The sequence below is a fragment of the Monodon monoceros genome, unplaced genomic scaffold, assembly GCF_005190385.1.
Source record: "Monodon monoceros isolate NGI ecotype Baffin Bay Population unplaced genomic scaffold, NGI_Narwhal_1 Super_Scaffold_1, whole genome shotgun sequence".
Lineage (NCBI taxonomy): Eukaryota > Metazoa > Chordata > Mammalia > Artiodactyla > Monodontidae > Monodon > Monodon monoceros.
This window is the reverse complement of record NW_021703765.1, coordinates 69,685,840-69,700,762: the sequence shown is the minus strand read 5'-3', so window position 1 is coordinate 69,700,762 and position 14,923 is coordinate 69,685,840.

Sequence of the window (14,923 nt, the reverse complement as noted above, 5' to 3'; positions counted from 1 at the left end):
AACCGGGGCACGAACCCGTGTCCCCTGCATCGGCAGGCAGACTCTCAACCACTGCGCCACCAGGGAAGCCCATTCCTGTTGCTTTATTCCTTATTTGGGGAAACTAATTTTAAAATTTTGTTTTATCATTATGTAAAATGTATTTAATGATACCAAAAACAAAATAAGGCATATTCAAAGAGGTAGCTCCCATGCCTGTCCCTTCCACCTTATTCCCTTCTTCCCACTGTAAACAACCATTTCAAAAGCTTTAAAATGCTAAAATTGTTTCTTTTCTTAAATGGAAGCAAATACACACGTAGATTTGTTTCCCCCCTTTCTTAGGCATATGCTTGGAAACTCTACATGCTATGTTTCCACCTGTATTTTCATTGGGAAATCTATCCCGGAGATCCCTTCAGAGTTGTTTACAATGACATTCCTCATTCCTTTTTAGATGCAAAGTACTCCACTGTATGTTCATACTATACAGTTCACCCTTGAACAAACACGGGTTTGAACTTTGTGGGTCCACTTAAATGCAGATTTTTTTCAAGAGTAAACTGCTTTTCAGCAGTACTACAGGACCTGTGGTTGGTTGAATCTGCGGAGGATCAACTATAAGTTATAAGTGGATTTTCGACTACACAGAGGATCGGCACCCCTAACCCCCATGTTGTTCAGGGGTCAACTGCACTATAGTTTATTCAGACAGTCTAACAGTGGAAGACCTTAACTAACCTCTGCCAGCAACTGACAGAAAACAATGGCCAAGAAATCGGTAGGACAGAGAAAATCTAAACAGCACAATTAGCTAACACAAGTATAACACTACACCCAACAATCGCACAGTATACATTTAGCACATAGAGCACTGACAAAAATTGACCACCACCTGGGTCATAAAGCAAATCTCAGATTTCAATGGATTCAAATCATGCACAGCTTAATCTTGATTAAGCCTCACTGAACCTGATCAGGCCAACACTTCAAAAGAATAGAACTTTCTGAGAGGATGAAAATATTCTGCAGCTTCACTGTCCAATGCAGCAGCCATGAGCCACACATGGCCTCTGAGCATTTGAAATATGATGAGACCGAGGAACTGAAATATTAATTTAGTTTTAATTAATTTAGATTTAAATAGCCAAAGTTGGCTAGTGACTAGTGTTTAGGCTGCACAGGTCTGGAATCTAATTTCCAATTCAAAGGAAAACAAAGAATGAGAAACACTTTAAAAATAACTGCTTCCACCACAATCACCTAAATTCAGCCTGGGAAATTCTATAGAACAAACTATCTAGTTTCTTCATCATTTGTGGAAGGACACTGCAAGGTAGTCTGTATATTAAAAGAGTTGAAATAGGAAAATGCAAATCAAAATCACAATAAGCCATCACTTCATACCCACTAGTATGGCTACAGTCAAAACGTCACACAACTGCAAGTGTTGTCAAGGAAGTGGAAAAACTGGAACCCTCACACACTGTTGATGGAATATAAAATGGTGCAGCCACTTTGGAAAACAGCCTAGCAGCTCCTCAAAATGTTAAATATAGACTTCCCATATGACCCAGCAGTTCTCCTCTCAGGTATATACCCAAGAGAAATGGAAACATGTGTCCACACAAAAACTCATATAGACATGCTCACAGCAGCATTATTCATAATGGCCCCAAAGTGCAAACAACCCAAATGTCCATTAACTGATGAATGCAAAAACAAAATGTAGTGTGTCCATACAATGGAATGTTAGTTGGCAATAAAAAGGAATGAAGTACTGATACATGACATGGATAAACACTATGCTAAGTGAAAGAATCTAGTCACAAGAGATCACATGATTCCATTTATATGAAATGTCCAGAACAGGCAAATATAGAGAGATGGAAAGTTAATTAGTGGTTGCCAAGTGTTAGTGGGTTTGGGAGGAAATGAGAAGTGACTGCTATAGTATAAAAAAAATTTTTTTAAGGTGGTGAAAATGTTCTAAAATTGATTTTGGTGATGGTTGTACAACTGAATATACTGATAATAACAAACTTGAGTTGTACATTTTAGAGGGTGAATTGCCTGAATGGTATGTGAAATTATATCTCAAAGATGTGACAAAAATCAAGATCTAAATGTGAAAGGCAAAACTATAAATCTTTAGAAGAGAATGTAAAAGTTATCTTCATGACCATGGGGTAGGATTTCTTCATAATTCATACAAAAATATATCAGCCATAAAGGGAATGACATGCAGTCTTGACTGTATGAAAATCAAGAGCTTTTGTTTATCAAAAGATAGTTAAAAAGTGAAAAGAAAAGGTACAGGGTGAAAGAAAAACTATTTCTAACACATAAAGAGAATTTACGGATGAATAAGAAAAACCAACCGGCTCAATGACAAACAGGCATTTTGTTGAAGAATGAAATGGCCAATAAAAATACAAAATAGGCAAATTTTTACCCCAATGGAATACAGTTGCATACTTAACAAATTGGTAAAACTTTAAAAACCTGATAGGACAGGATAGCAAAAATGTCCAGCAACAGAAATTCTCAAACTCTGTGGATAGGAGTGTAAATTGGTACAACTACTTTGGAAAACAATTTAGCATAGCCTAGTAAAAGTTGAGGACACACACCCCATGACCAAGCAAATTCATTCCTCTTGTTTATGTGCAGTGAGGGACAAACACAAGAAGCACTCAGCAGCATTATTTGTAACAAGCTAAAACAGGGAACAACCTCACGTTGTAACAATAATAAAATACATGGCTATCACTATCACATAATGCTACAGCCATACCAAACAGTTACACAGAGCACCACGCACTACCTCAAGTACTTTCCATATACGAATTCATCTGAAACCTTTCAACAACCCTATGAGGTAATAGGTACTTCACTGCCATTTTTCAGGTGTGAAAACTGAGGCTCAGAGAGGTTAAATAACTTGCCACACAGATAGTATAGTTGACAGAGATTCAAACCTCAACAGTCTGATTCCAGAGTCCATGCTCTTTTTAACACACTCCAGAAGCACACAAAACAAGACTTCAAGAAATGGAAATACATGCCAGATCCTGGATAAGGAGATTCAACAAAGAGGTTTAATTCAACTATTACGTTGTGCACAGCTGTGAAAGTGAATGAATCACAATTAGGCCCATCAACATGGTTCGATTTATTAAAAAAAAAAAAGCAGCATCGTTCAAAGAAAGCAAGTCACATAAGAATATACACATATACCTGTAGTTTCATTCTGTTTTAGTCAAGGTCCCAAACAAGCAAAATTAAGCAATATGTTGCTTAAGGATACATTCACGGGTGATCCAACTACCAGGAAAACCAAGGATTGTACTTAGTATCTTACACTGGGTGGAAGCATATAGTTATTATTCTTTAAGTCACACACATACTCTTTTCCATGTATGGTATTTTGCAATAAAAATATTTTTAAAAACTAAGCTAGGGCTTCCCTGGTGGCACAGTGGTTGTGAGTCCGCCTGCCGATGCAGGGGACACGGTTTCGTGCCCCGGTCCAGGAAGATCCCACATGCCGCGGAGCGGCTAGGCCCGTGAGCCATGGCCGCTGAGCCTGCACGTCCGGAGCCTGTGCTCTGCAACAGGAGAGGCCACAACAGTGAGAGGCCCGCATACCGCAAAAAAAAAAAAAAAAAAAAAAACCTAAGCTAACTTCATTTAGGTATATCAATACTAACTTCCTCAATAACTGATTCGTAAACAGAATTCAGTGTAACAATAAAGGAATAGCAAAACGTGACCAAGTGGGATATACTTCAGGAATTCAATATTAGAAAATCTATTAATAATAGATCTACCGTATCAATTGATCAAGAGTGGAAAAACTATGCATCTCATAGATTCTGAAAAGGCATTTGATGAAGTTTCATTTCATTCCTGATAATTACATTTATCAAAAACAATAGAAACCAAAACAAATTCCAGAGGATCACAGATTGAAACATTAAAAAAGAAAATTATAAAATAAAATATTAGAAGAAAATACAGGTGACAGGAGGAATGCCTTTCTAACTATGACACAAAATTCAGAAGCCACAGAAGAAAAGACTGATCAACTACATAGGAAAATTTCAGCCTAGGAAAAAACATGAAAAGCAGAGTCAAAAGATAAAAACAATTTTGGAAAAGAATATTTGCAACTCACAGCTCAGGCAAATGACTCATTTCCTTAATATAAGAGCTTCCATAAATCAATAAGAAAAAGTCGAACACCCTTCCACATGCATACACCCTTCCACATGCATACATCCCAAAAGTGGACAAAGGAGATAAACAATAATTCACAGAAAAGAACAGAAAATTTGTCTTTTAAACACAAGGAAAAAATACTTAACTTCTCTCCAAAGAGAAATGCTATTTAAAATATATCAAAATACTATTGAAATACCATTTCTCATTTTTGGCAATTTGATAGGTAAAGTTTGAGAACATACTCTTTGTGAGTATGGCAATGAAATGTAATTTGCTATTATATTTTAAAAATTAAGTACACATTCTTTGATGCAGTAATTTTATTTATATTTATCCTATTATGTATGATCTCACAAAGATAAAATCCAAATATTCATCAATAGGGAAACAGGTAAATTAAATTATGGTACATGCAATACAATGGAACTCTATAAAGGTACAGAATCTCCCAAATAGGTTGCTACCACATAACGTGAGGTCACAGTATATATATATTTTTTAATAAATTTATTTATTTTATTTATTTATTTTTGGCTTCATTGGGTCTTTTTTGCTGCACACGGGCAGCGAGTTCACGGTGTGCGGGCTTCTCATTGCAGTGGCCTGTCCCTGCGGAGCACGGGCTCCAGGCGTGTGGGCCCCAGTAGTTGTGGTTCGCGGGCTCTAGAGCGCAGGCTCAGCAGTTGTGGCTCGTGGGCCTAGTTGCCCTGCGGCATGTAGGATCCTCCCGGACCAGGGCTCGAACCCCTGTCCCCTGCATTGGCAGGCGGACTCTCAACCACTGCGCCACCAGGGAAGCCCACAATATTTCTTTAATAGATTTGTTGCAAGGATATGAGGTAGCACCAAATAAAAAGTAGGCCCTCCCCCAGAAGTAGTAAATAATAAAATAACAATGGATGTAGTAATAATAGTGAGAATTGGCTAAGTTCCTACAGCCGGTAAGGGGCTGAGCTGGGATTCAACACACACCTGTCACTCCCAACTCATTCTTTCTCTACTCAATTTGGCCTTTTATGTAGCAAACACACGTGTTTTTCTATGTCTGTTTCAATGTTCCAACATAGTACTTCATCCCTTTCATATAACAGGTTTATCTGCATCTGAGTGAGAACCACAGATGTGTCCTGCATTTAGAGCTTCTGGTTCTGTGGCAAGGAGATTGTTCTGGAACCTTGAATAGATTTGCTCATCCTACTTAAACCACAAAAGAAAACCACCAGATACAATGGCCTCAAAGCCAGTTCTAGGGCTGTTTCAAGGACCCCTATGTGGTTAGACTTGAGGGGTACAGATGGGGACCCACAAACTTCTCCAAACCCCCCTATCTTGGATAGATTGTAGCTTTGGCTAAAAACTCACCACTGGACCCCTGTGCTTTGGGTTCGATTGTAGTGCCTAAAGTTGATGGGACACAGGTTTGAGAAGTTTTGGCAAAAAGAAGTGAACTGAAAAGAAAAAGCACACGGAGTTCTGGGGAAGGCACATCTCCGTGGTCTGGGTGGTAGTGGGTCTCAGAAAGGCATCTCACCCTCCTTCTGTGATGGAGGATGGGCCACAAATGCACCCTGGGTGCTGGTGCTGGGTCCTTAGCCTTATGTCAACCATCTCATCATCTCATTTATTCCTTACAAAGCCCCATTACAAAGATAATAGCACCTATCTTGATTTTTCAAAAGAGGAAAGAACTATCTAAGGCCCACGGATGGTAAGTGAGGGAGGCTTGACTCCAGAGCTCTTGCACCCAACTCCAAGCTTACCCCCCTCCCCCACGAGGCTCCAAGTGCCAGAGGGGAAAAGTATGAGATGGAAGAAAAGGATGGGAAAAAAAATCCCAAAGCCATTCTTTAAATAGAAGCTTGATCTCCTTTGGTTTTGCCTACATACCGCCACTTGCCTGGGAAGCATTTTCAGTCTTGCAACAAAATTGGAATAAGGAACATGCCCCGGATTGAGCTACGTTACTGCCATTACTACTGTTGCCTGTGCAGTACCTGACATCTGGGCCAAAGATTACCTATTGGTGCTCAACATCAGTAATATTTAAATTCATACAAATGAAAATAACAACAGCATCATGCTTTTACCAGAAAATATCAAGTAAGGGATAGGATAATACATAATACTTGCAAGGTTGAGGTGAGATTAAAACCAAATACACTGCAAGTAGCATAGTAAGTTTTGATTCTCTCTAGAAAGGTAATGTCATATGTAAAAAAAAAAAAATCGTTAGAATAATTATTATACCTTTGGTCCAGTAATGCAGTGCCTGAGAATTTCTGCTAAGGAAATGTTTCAAACAACTGATGTTTCTATGTTTCTCTGGTGTTCTCTAAAATCTACATCAAATTTACAACAGTGAAGAGTCAAGTATATTACACCAACTGGAGAGAGTATGTATAGAGATTAAAGTAATGTTTATGAGATTATGCAGCCAATCTTTTCTCCCTTTTAAGGGAGAGCAGCAGAGTACAAATGTATATGTATACTGTGACTGCAAAATATATATGCAAATATATGCTAATAGTCCCAGACTGGACTGGGATGTGGGCCAGACAGAGTTACATGAGGTGACAGGTACAGGTACTCGGTTGTCCACACTGTTCCCACTTCTTGTGTCTGTCTGCTTTTCCCACTGCCTGGTCAGACACTGAGTCCAAGAGTATTGTTATTTCTTTTTCCTATTGTAGTACTAAATGTCTGTTTTTGCTCTCACAGCTCCTGTACCTCCTCCTCTGACTACACCCCTACCACAGGTGTGTCCTCTCTCCCACTGGAAGGTGTCACGTGGTCCAGTCAGTAAGATGCTCCCACCTCCTTTAGCCAAGAAGATGGTGGAAGACACAGCCCAGACTTCCAGATTTCTCTCTCCAGGGACTTAGACCTTGATTGCAGCAATATAAAGAAGGGAAATGGTCATTACTGACAGCTCAGTTTGGAGGTCACCTCAGTGTCTACCACTAGGGACTGAATAGCATGGGAGATGCACCCCAGGGAATCTTTTTTTTTTTTTCTCCCCCGGGCGCACTGCATGCATGTGGAGCTTCCCCAACCAGGGATAGAACCCATTCCCCCTGCAGTGGAAGCGAGGAGTCTTAACCACTGGACCGCCAGGGAAGTCACAGTATCATGGAAAGATATTACATGCATTATGACAGACAAAGAAACAAATTTACCCTTTAAGCAACATGCAAATCAAAGCTACATGTTGCACATGGATATAGCCATATTTAAGGATGTGTTCCAAATGCCCTGAGGGGGAGGGAATCTCTAATTGGGAAGGTGAATGGAGGAGAGAAGAAGGAGGAAAACAAATCTGGAGAGAGGCTTCACAAAGACCACAATGTGTGATAGGAACTGGGGACACTCCATCTTTGTCACCTGCATCTAAGGTCAAAAGAAAAGAAAAAAGTAATTCCTTTTTGGCCTAATTAGAGTTATTTCTATTGCTTATAACCAGTGAAATAAGACACAATGTAATAGGGGAGAACAAATCTGACTCCATATTAGATCTGTTCCTTTTCCTGTGCTTAGTCATGCTGGCTCTGCATGGTTTGTAAAAGAATTTTGCCTATAGCCTGAAATATACAGGGTAGCCTATTCTCAGGGCTCTGACCTTTAAGAGTCCATTCACACAGAGATAAAAACTTGCAGAACAGAGAATAAAATTTGTCTTGTTGGAGGTTTACAGGAACATGGTGACCTGACCTATGTGGACAGCTGCAAAAACAAAGGATTCCCACACCAAGAAGTTTGCAGCAAGTAACCATGGCCCTCCCTCACCTTGCCTTTAAAAGTGCTTTGCTGAAACCCTTCAAGGACTTGGGGGTTTTTTGGGCACAGGCCCCCGTCTCCTTGCTCGGCCCTGCAATAAACCTTTCTCTGCTCCAAACTCCAAGGTTTTAGTTTGTTTGGCCTCACTGTGCATCAGGTGCATGACTTGCGTTTGGTAACAATAACATAATGGATAGAATTTTTTTTATAAATTCAGTAGAAAAAGGATGATCCTTGGGCTCAAGCTAGAGCTCAAATTTTAAACCATGAGGTTCAATACAGGGATATGCCTTCTCAATAAATCTCTCGATCAGTGGCGCCCTGCCCTCCATCAACGAAATAACAAGGACACACCTTGATGTTCCTCAACAGTTATTTGGTGACTTGTAGCTTGTGAGTAAAAGCTCTCATTTTTGCTGACAGAATTACAAAGCCTTTGGTGGCTGAACAATAAAGGCTATTGGATAACTGCTTTCTCTTTCCAAACCTAAACTGGAAGCAATCTGCTCCATCCAAAAGACAATCATTAATGAATCCAGTCACTGCACGTTTCAGTTGTGACTTTTGCTGGGTCCAAGTCTGACCTTTTTCTATTATTGACTCCGTTGTTTTTCTTTGTGTTGATGCAAGATCAGCAACAAGGCCTACTTTCATTTTGTTCTAAGTAATAGTCTCTGAACAGTGATGCATTCGGTTTGCTAGTTCTTTTCCTCAATACACATGAACACATAACTATGCCATCTCTGTACCAGTTAAAATCATCTAGATGCTTCCACTTTGTGAAACTAGTCTGATTTTTTAAAAAGCTATAATTTTTGTTTGCAAATACTCAGCAATTGATTTAAAAAAAAGTCATGAAAATCCAAATAGTGATTATCTGTAGTGGCTATGAAAGGAGTTGAATGTAAGAGGCACATGAGGGGTTTCTGGGGTAACCAGGATGGTAGTTATACGGGTGTGAGCTTTATAATAATTAATCAAACTGCCCATTTATTTATACTCTTTTCAGTGTGTGGGTTATACCCCACAATAAAAAGCCTTTTAAAAAACATCACATCTTTGGGCTTCCCTGGTGGCACAGTGGTTAAGAATCTGCCTGCCAATGCAGGGGACACGGGTTCGAGCCCTGGTCCAGGAAGATCCAACATGTCGCAGAGCAACCAAGACCATGCACCACAACTACTGAGCCTGCGCTCTAGAGCCCGTGAGCCACAACTACTGAGCATGTATGCCACAACTACTGAAGCTCGCGCATCTACAGCCCGTGCCCCGCAACGAGAGGAGCCACTGCAATGAGAAGCCCACGCACCACAACGAAGAGTAGCCCCTGCTCACCACAACTAGGGAACGCCTGTGTGCAGCAATGAAGACCCAATGCAGCCAAAAATAAATAAATTAAAAAACAAAACCAAAAAAAAAAAATCACATCTTAATCGTCATGTTTCCTCTCAAGATAAAGAATGTAGGAGAGCAGTGTCTGTGAGGAAGTGCACACTTTTATTTTTCATTTATTCTCTATAAAATCTTAGCTGGGAAAGCTAAGTCACTGAGAAGCCTTGTTTCACCTGGAAAATTCGTTAGACTTGTGAAGACAGCAGGTAACCAGGATAAACCAACAGAGGAAGACTCGGGGGATGGAAGTTATGTTCACGTTATCGGAAAGGAGATCAATACTCTGTTGTACCTGTTAAAACTGTTGATTTTTGTATCTATTTCTAACACAGAATCCTGTGGCTGTGTCTCTTATCTAAAACTTAAAAACCAACGAGGATTTCAGGCAGCATCTTGCAAGCAAGACCCACTTCTGTCGACATCTTTAATTCGCAGATGAGAAATGCGTATCTGGTCTTTTTTTCTTAGTACAATACTTCAATATGATTAATCCCATGGAAAAAAGCAAGACTGTGGATGTCTTTGGCTACATCCATGAGGACCAAAGAGACTTTTTCCAGGGAATGAACACATTTACCCTCGACCCCATGAAGGCAGATGACCAAAGAGTTTGGAACATTACCTTCCAGAAAAATTTCACCAAGCATCAGACACAGCTATTCTTGTCCTCAGCACCCTCACATTAGTATTAGTAAAATTCCAGGGAAAGACAGAGAAGACCCTTGCTATGGCAGTTGTCTCATTGGCAACAAAACAGTATTGAAACTCTGAAGTAGATATCCCCGCACCAATTCAAGCAGCACAGAAACTCCCATTAGTTTTGTCATAAACCGATTAGAGCTGGCACACAAACCCAAGGATCTCAATGCTTAGACGCTGAATAGCCACTCAAATCCCAATAGTTTGCCCCGTAAAACCCACTGGGAAATTCTTAATAAGTTCACCACAAGGTGACATTTGCAATACTCTGCAGTCACATATTCATCCACATGCATCCAGGAAAAAAAATAAAATGAAATTTAGCCAAGAGAAAGTGCCAACCACCCACGCCTGGGACATCTTTGCTTGTCTCTAAGAAACAGGCTCCAAGAGTCGCTAAAGGAGGACCGTCCGTCCGGCTGCCGGAACAGGACAGAGGTCGGGGGCGGGGGGAAGCTGCTACCCTTTCCCAAATCAAAAGGGGGGAAAGTAAGTGAGAAAATCTCCCGAGTTCAAACATTCCTTTAAACCCCGCAACTTTAAATACTAAATGTGTTTCATGGCTGCCATCTTGAAAAACATTAGTTTGCCAAAAGCGGCCTTTGATTCCCATTTGGGATGGAAACGCTTGCAGATAATCCATTGAAACAGGTCCGGCACAAAGGCCTTTTTGCAACAATCACGGTGCTTGTGAAGGACAACATTTTTGTGCGCAAAATAAAACATTTTAATGCGCTACAATCCATTACACATATAGTCCTCCATTTCCTTTCAGTAATTATTCATTAGAAAACATTTAACGTCACTGTGGATTTCACACTGGGCAGTCTGGACACAAAGAACAAGAGATGGCCCATTTATAAGGGGCTGGGGTCTTCTTTTCTAATCTGAGAAACTCCAAGGAGGTGGGGCCCACAGGACACAACAGGCCGGCTAAATTGTGCGGTTAACGGTCAAAGCCCCCCTGCCTACTTTGACACTCATTTAAAGATGACAGGAAACAAAAGAGATTTGTTCTGTGCAACCCTTTCTTGTTACGCAGTCTACATTGGGCTCCGCACATGAAACCCGCCCGGTATTTTAGTCCACCTGCCAGCTCCCTCCCGCCCTCCTTGACTCTCTCCTCTGCTACTTTGCTCGTTCCCACTTTAACACAAAGAGACAGGTAAAGAATATCGTTAAAAGCGGCCCATTCAGCATGTCAGCTTTCATAATACAATTGCCTGTCAGGTTCCCTAAGAGCTACGAGGCGCTGACACGTCTGGGTTCAGGCCAGAAATCCGGCCCACAGTTCTGTTAGTTAGTGAGGCAGCTCCCAGTCACCTCCCACCCTCCTGTAGTGAAGGGCCATCTCCCGGGCGCGGACACCGAAAACCATCTTGAATAACAACAGTTTGAAACATTTGCTCCATCAGCGAAAGACTACATGCCAACTCCCGATGGGCTGTATCTGTATTCCTTTCATGCCTCCATTAAAAAATTTAACTGAAAACTCAGACCCAAAGACCTAGAAGCCGATTCGTAGGAAAAGTTGGGAAACATTTATCTTAGAGCCAATTTTTTAAAGGTACTCAAAGGAATAAAATAGTTTTAACACCAGAGGATCCTTCCCTAAGGTGGTGGGAAAAATCCCATCTTGAAAGTCTGGCCAGATTAAGATGTAGCTAATCATACGGGAATATGTACAAATCTAAAACACCTCTGGTGCTGTTTCTACTTTGCAACTGTATGAAGATTATATACCACCTAGTGATGCTGATAAGAAACCAGTGAGTACCAATGGACTTGGCTGTCACAGATTCTCAAAAATGACTCATGTCACTTTACGGTTATTTTTATAGCAATCCTGAGGTTTGCATGTTATACTTGCTTCTTATTATCATCTTGATGTGGCATAGGAAACTGCCTCTGGTCACAGAGTCAAACAGCGAAAAGATGCTGGAGAAAATCAGTGGGTACTTAAGGAGAAAGCAAAATTCAAAATGAAGCTAGTTACAGAAGCTCGGTCAGTGGTCAATGAAATTCTAAAAACAACACAGTTTTGATGCTCCGTGTCAGAGAACAACAAACCATGGCCCGCGGGCCAAATCCAGACAACCACCTGTTTTTGCCAAAAACAAATAATAATTTTTTTAAAAGACATGAGAAAATCATATGAAATTCACAGCCACGATATTGTGTATGTCTGCCTGTGGCTGCTTTCCTGCTATGACAGATATGAGTAGTTGCAACAGAGGCTGATGGTCCACAAAACCTAACATATTTACTATTTGGTCCTTTATAAAAAATTTCTCTATTCCTTAGGAACCAGACTTCTGAATCCATGGTATTTAAAAGCTGCCCGCACCAACAGAAGCAAAGTGGAATTTCAAATATAACCCTTTCCAAACAAATGTTTGACGGTTTATGCTACATCCCTCAAACTGTGGCTAGGATTCTTCTTAGTTAAGATTTTTACAGTTAGCATTGTTAAACGTTGAAAAATAAGGTCGTTGAGAACTCGAGGTGAGATGTTACTTTTCCAGACCCACAGCTGCTTCTTTGCTCACCAAACACAAACCAAAAATTAACTGTGCAAACAGCAGGTAGCAGTTTCTCGAGTAGAACTTGGTGTTTGCTCCCTAAACAGACAACACTTCTAGCTCTCAAGAAAACCCTTCTGAAGGCACTGTCCCCAAGTCTGAATGATAGTACTCAGTGGCAGCTAAAATTTAAACCAAACAGACCTCCAGAAAGAAAGCATGGCCTGGTATTTTGATTGAAAGGGTCACAGCTGTGGAAATGACAAGGCTCATACTTGAGTGATAAGAGCATTATAATATTGCAAGTTTTTACGTATCCAATTTGCTCAACACCGATGGCTCAACGGCTGAAACGAGGGACTATCTTTTCATGTAACGACAAGAAAACCATCAGCTTTTGATGATCCAACTGTGGCCTCTTAATCACTACTGAAAGCATATAATTATGAATATCAGTAAACAGAATGATGCTTCTAAATTACTTTAGGGATTAGACGGTCTCCTAGTAAGAATTAGAACAGTTCATGGAGTCTTAATTGCCCCATGGGAGTTGCAGGTGGAGAAAGAAATGGCCATTAACTGCACATACTTTTCAGCATAAAGGACTAAACAATATCAAAAGCAAGGGCTAGACTTCTCTCACTACTTCCCAACAATAAGTAAATAAATTAGATCCGTAAATATTAGAAAAAAGCTCTTTGGATGTTTACAGCATTCTTTTCCTCCATACACATTCTTTTTTTAAAGTTGAGGTGTAACTGACATATAACATTATATTAGTTTCAGGTGTACAACATGATTTGATTTTTGTATACATTAGGGAAGGATCACCACAAAGTCTAGTTAACAGCCATTAGCTTACATAGTTACACAATTTGTTTCCTTTGATGAGACTTTCAAGATCTCTTTTAGCAACTTTCAAATATAGCTACGATATTATTAACTGTAGTCACCATACTGTACGTTACAGCCCCATGACTTATTTATTTTATAACTGGAAGTTTGTTATCTTTTGACCACCTTCATCCATTTTGCCCAACCCCCAATTCTGACAACCACCAATCTGTTCTCTGTATCTATCAGCTTGGGTTTTTGTTTTATTTTGTTTTTGAGATTCAACATGGAAGGGGGAGGGGAGGGATAAATTAGGAGCATGGGATTAACAGGTATAGACCACTATATGTAAAATAGATAAACAATAAGGATTTACTCTATAGCACAGCAAACTATATTTCAATATTTTGTAATAACCTATAATGGAAAAGAATCTGAAAAAGAATATATATATAATATGTAATTATATATATATATATATAACTGAATCACTTTGCTGTACACCTGAAAGTAACACAATATTGTAAATCAACAATAGTTTAATAAAAAAAAAGATTCAACATATAAGTAATACCATACAGTATTTGTCTTTCTCTGTCTGACTTATTTCACTTAGCATAATGCCCTCAAGTTCCATCCATGTTGTCACAAGTGGCAAGATTTCCTTCCTTTTTTATGGCTAATAGTCCATTGTATATTTACACAACATTTTCTTTATCCACTCATCTATCGATGGATACTTAGGTTGCTTCCATGTCTTAGCTATTATAAATGATGCTGCAATGAATATGGTGGTGCAACCTAGTAGTTTTGAATGGAGGATATCTATCCTAATTACTTTTAGCCTTTGCTCAAGTCCATGGAAGTTCTTGAAGTCCCATTTCTCTGAGTTTATAGATGAATTTATAAAAGAAGCGTTTTCTTGCCTGAAGGAGAATCTTCCTGGTATCCTCAGCTATCTTTCACTGGAAAGAAAGATGGTTCGTGGTCTGGGAGCCTTGCAAACACTCAATAGAAACTGGACATTGGCCATGGATTATACTAAAACCTATCTGGAACAACAAATGCTAATGTGTGGCCTGGAATTTTCCCAGGGAACCCCCCACCCCAGTCCACATCCCTGTGGGACAAGGAGGAAATTAATAGACATCACAGAAGAGACAACTTTCAACACAGCTTTTTAAACTATTCCCCATCCCCAAAGGAGTGCTTTCCTAACACTCAGGGAAAAATGGCTGTGGCGTCCCGCACAGTTAGCAATCACTTAAACCTAAGGAAGTGGTTCTCAAACTTCAACACGCAGGAGAATCTCCGGGTGAAGCCTGGGACAGGGCAGAGGGTGGGCCCAGGAATCTGCGTGTTTAAAGGGTACCCCAGCCCATTCCAATGAGGGTAGCCCAGGATCATAATTATAACTCTGCTCCTCAAACTGTGGTGCAAGGTATCAGCATCACCTGGGTGCTTGTTAGAATTACAGAGTCTCAAGCTCTGCCCCG